Source organism: Hippopotamus amphibius, chromosome 9, assembly GCF_030028045.1.
Source record: "Hippopotamus amphibius kiboko isolate mHipAmp2 chromosome 9, mHipAmp2.hap2, whole genome shotgun sequence".
Taxonomy (NCBI): Eukaryota; Metazoa; Chordata; class Mammalia; order Artiodactyla; family Hippopotamidae; genus Hippopotamus; species Hippopotamus amphibius.
Window position 1 is genome coordinate 61,027,283 of NC_080194.1, and position 5,236 is coordinate 61,032,518.

At 33.5% G+C, this 5,236-nt stretch overlaps 1 non-coding gene across 1 annotated transcript; it reads left to right on the plus strand.

The window, feature by feature from the left end:
- The first annotated feature begins 1,471 nt into the window (after positions 1–1,471).
- On the plus strand, positions 1,472–1,602 carry LOC130829555 (small nucleolar RNA SNORA24). Its single transcript, XR_009047579.1, has one exon. It is a non-coding gene; the product is annotated as a small nucleolar RNA SNORA24 (small nucleolar RNA).
- Positions 1,603–5,236: the final 3,634 nt, after the last annotated feature.

A 5,236-nucleotide genomic window follows, 5' to 3' on the forward strand; every position in this document is an offset into this window, starting at 1 on the left:
ATGATATATGAAGAAGCAAAATAAACAGCATAAGGAAATATCAACATTCCTTTAACAATCAATCATTAATAATATGTCAGCAAGCATGAGGTCATCTTTAACTGGCAGTTCAATTGAAATAGATCATTTAAGTAAGGAAAGCAGTCTTACTAAATTCAGCAGACCTATAAACAATTGCTTAACTATTTCACAAAAACTGGAAGACAGCTGCATAAAATAAAGGCATAAAAAACTAGAGCATGCAAATTAAAACACTAGTCTTTCAAAAGGGCTTTGGACTGAATCTTCAATCAGATTTAATAAACTGAATTTTTAATAAGCTATCATATTTTACTTTTCAAAGTAAAGAATTTGTCTTTAAATGGTAGAAACATTCTTAGCTTAGTCTCCTTAGAAGTAGACTCTTTTTGAGGGAAGAGGAAATTTACTTTCATTCTGAACACTACAAAATACATATAGACACATATTAATGAAAAATTTTTTCAGGCATGAAGTATATATGAATTCAATTTTTTCCAATAGATTGGGAAAAAAATTGTATTGGCCCTTATACGTCTGTGAGAAAGCGGTGAACTGCAATTCTTCCAACCATTTAAATAAATACTAGTTATTAAAAAATTCACAGTAATGAAACTTCTTCTTCTTTTATCATAATATAATTACAGATCCCCAGGGAGAAAAAAGTTGAGAACTATTTAAATGAATAATTAATTTCATGAGAAATTGGTAAAAAAAAAAAACCGGAGGGGTTGAATTTTAAGTGATAGATGAGTCTTCAGGTTTAAAGAGAAAAAGCATGGAGGATAGAATGATTCTAAAAATCTTTAATATTTCATTAAAGAGCACCTTCTTCAAGTAATTTATTGTATCTGAAAATTGAGGAGGGGGAAGAATAAAAAATATTTTGGAAGAAAAAGTATTCCTGGGGCTTCCCTGGTGGCGCAGTGGTTAAAAATCTGCCTGCCAATGCAGCCCTGGGCTGGGAAGATCCCACATGTTGTGGTGCAACTAAGCCCTTACACCACAACTACTGAACCTGCTGCTCTAGAGCCTGTGAGCCACAGCTACTGAGCCTCTGTGTAGCAACTACTGAAGCCCTCACGCCTAGAGTCCATGCTCCGCAACAAGAGAAGCCACCACAATGAGAAGCCCAAGCCAAGCACTACAACCAAGAGTAGCCCCCACCCTCTGCAACTAGAGAAAGCCCATGTGCAGCAACGAAGACCCAGTGCAGCCAAAAATAAATAAATAAATAATAAAAATAAATCTTATAAAAAAAAGTATTCCTGCAAATCTCCAGCTCAATATATATGTAATTGATGGTTAACCTGACTTTTCCTATTGCTTTAGAATTGTATCCAAGTACCACTACAAGCATTCTAAAGAGAGCTTCTGGGAGTGTTAACTGAGAAAATAGATACCACCAACCCTACTGGAGTACCCCTCAAGACTCCATGTATCTCCATGAGAACACCATGTATCTTTGGGACCTGTCAGCTGTGGCAGTCTCCCTTCCTAGCCATGGAAGAGCATATTCTTGTTTATTGGTAAAGCTGTCACCATTTAACTGGTATCAGATTCTGACTTGCACAAGTAACATTCTTCACTTCAAAAACCTGGAGGGTACTGGGTTATTGGACAAACATCTAACTACTATTCAAATGTTTCTAAGAAGCTGAACTAATTGTTCCAATGGGTAATGAAAACCATAACAAGATATCAAGAAATCCAAAGTGATGTGGGTGAAGTCTTATTTAGCATCCTGCAGTACACTGCCAAATGTGATTTTGAATCTCAAGTATGGTATTTAAATGGAGAATAAATGAGTGCTTCCTTGATATATATAGAGAGACTACATATAGCCTATAGTCCTATGACTATAGAGTCATATATATATGACTATATGAGAGAAAAAAAGGAAATACAGGGTCCATGAATAGAGTTGTAGAAAGTGTAGATATCCTAGTAAAATTTTACATCCTCCCTTCAAAAAGGGAGGATAAATGTTGCTCCTCTCATCCTAATAAGGAGACTCCCAAAGAACTACTTATAGAGATTGGGGTGCACACAAGAAGACAAGATGTCCTCCCCTTGTCTAGGAAGACATTTGTCTATGGCCCTCAAAATCATTTGTGAAGGAGGAAGAGAGAAGTGGAGAGATCATGCAAAGTGAAGAGTGGAGACAGCAGTGAGACATCCAACATTCAAACTGTTTGGCATGGTAAGGCAGTGAGAATTTCCCATGAGCCAGGTAAGAAGGTAAATGGGCTTCGGTAGCCACTTCAGAAGCTGATTCCAGCAGCAAAAGAAATAATATACTGCGGGGAGAGAGAGCTGAAAGAAGGTGTGAAGAGAATGGCTTCCTCATTATAAAACTGTTCAGTGGGAAAACCTATAAAATCCTTGATGATCTCACACGTTCCATATGAAAGACTCACCATTTAAATGCTGGCCATATCCATCTCGTGGAAAACCAAGAAGATAACAAGGGCACAAATTAAGTAAAAAAATTTCTGCCCATTTCCCCACCTCTGATCCTAGAAGAAGGCAAGAGAGGAGTTAAAGAGCTGATTTTGTCCTTCTTCACAATGAGACCCTCAGGCTGAGGTTTAGCAAAGTTATGCAGAAGGAAGAAAATAACTTAAAATACTAAACGGATTTAAATTGTACTATAATGTATTGGCCTTTTTTTTTTTTACCTAAAAGTGACCAGAAAGTTATGGGATTGACTGAAACAGGAAAAGAAGATTCTACATAGAACATGTTAGAAGGTATAAGTTAGAATGTGTATTTTTATTGAGGTATAGTTAATTGAAAATGTGTTAAAGTGTACAGCAGTGATTCAACTATACATACATTTTTTTCAGATTCTTTTCTATTATAGGCTTTTACAAGGTATAGTTCTCTGTGATATACAGTAGGTCCTTGTTGTTTGCCTATTTTATGTAGTAGTGTGTATATGTTAATTTCAAACTCCTAATTTACCTTCCCCCACCACCACTATCCCTTTGGTAACCATAAATTTGTTTTCTATGTCTCTGTCTTTTTCTGTTTTGCAGATAAGTTCATTGTATCATTTTTTTTTTAGATTTCACATGTGATATATGATATTGTCTTTCTCTGTCTGACTTCACTTAATATGAAATTTCTGGTTACGTCCATGTTGCTGCAAATAGCATTATTTCATTCTTTTTATGTCTGAGTAATATTCCATTGTATATATGTACCACATCTTCTTTATCCATTTATTTGTTGATGGACATTTAGGTTGCTTCCATGTCTTAGCTGTTGTAAACAGTGCTGCTGTGAACATTGAGGTGCATGTATCTTTTCAAATTGGAGTTTTCTTGCAATGTATGCCCAGGAGTGGGATTGCAGGATCACATGGTAACTCCGTTAGAATATTTTTAAGTGTTGTAAATATCATCATTTAATTGCAAATATTTAATGTATTTCTTATATATACAGATTTCCAGCACTAGCCACAATAATTCATTTTATCTAATCCAATAATACTTTGATGGTAGCATCTAACGATGTTTTGGTAAAGAAGAGTAATTTTTCTTAATACAAGCTCAAAAAGACTAGTGATATTCCCCTACCTTAATCTTGCCTTCATCTGTTATTAATACCTTGATGAACTAATACCTTAATGACCTAATTCATGTTTAAGCCTTGAACATTTTTTAGTATTTACTTATATATTCTCATTTGTCTCATTTATTCTTTCAAGTTTGAGTATTTCCAAGTAAATAAGTCAATGTTAACACTATCCATTGTCTTCATGAATCTTAGGTGATTACTACTCCCAGATTTTATGTTTTCTAACTAAAAGGCCTATACTTTAAGCTGTTGTCACACATGTAAAAGGCTCCAAGCTTCATATTGCATTTAAATTAGATCTGTCAAAGGCAACACTAATTTTTGGCAATTATAAAGGAGAGCTAGTCAAAATGTTCTTTTTAACCAGAAAACCCATACATGGTGTTGAATTGATTATATGATGGTGGGGTTCATTTATAGAGCACTGAGTTAATTTTTTCAAAGCTAATAAATTAATTTACAGCTTAAGTAAGAAAATTCAATTTTCCATTTAAAAAACATTTTATTGGCTGAGTGAACAAATAGAATAACCTATAACAAACATATTTTATAAGTTTTCTGGTCATCACAAACCTCATATACAAATATTACGTTCCTAGGAAATTAACCACAAAAAATCATAGTTAAATAGCTGAATATCTTGGACGGTTCTCTCCTCCTCAGCAAACAGAGAGGGATGCTCACATAATCATGATAAGAAATAAAAGATGTATAGATTTTTTCTTAAGTAATTTCATTGTTATTTGGCTCTCGTTCCAAGATGACTCAATTGTATAACCATTATAATCACAGAAATGTAAATATTTTCTTGTTGTTTTTCCTTTTGCTTAGAATGGCAGTTTCACAATCACTTAAGTACTTACATCATGAGAAGAAAATAAGATCCAAAATTATTTTCTCCTATAGGCCTCTTATTCAATTCTAATGTAAGATACGTTTTATAACGAAGGTCAATCAAATTAAAGCCTATACTTTCTGATCTCTACTAATAAAAGCTGTGTGTACTTTCTCTAAATTGTCCTCAGCCATGTTGTAGTATTCTTGAGGCTGAGAACCAGAACTTCCAAATGTAGCTATTTCAACAATTTAGGGTAATTTAGGATAAAAGCTTTTTTCTTTTGTTTTGTTTCCAATATCTTTCTTAGTGAGAGCAAATACTTATTGATCCTTTTTGGACACAGTATTATATTGAGAAAATATCATTAATAGGTGGCCTTCTAGGATTTCAGCTTCTTTCCTGTGTCAGAACGAAAAGCCCTATGTCAAAAATTCAATAATTATGTAAATATTTACTATTTGCTATACGCAAAGAAGCATGCTGAGGATTCAAAGAGGAACAAGCTAAGTCCATGCAATCAAGATATTCAGAGCTGAATGTACATAGTAGTTTCCAAAAACATTAGATAATTATAAATCAGGAGTGTGTTACAAAGCCACTGTATAATTATAAAGCAGATTTCTTTAAAAATATACTTATTACAGAAACATGGGAAAATAGTATATATATTTTAAATGAAAAATAGCAAGTAAAACTGGAAGCATGAGTATAACTAAGACATAGATGTGAATGCTTAAAGACTAGAAGAAAATATGCAAAATAGAAATATACAAATGAAAAATATATATATACTTA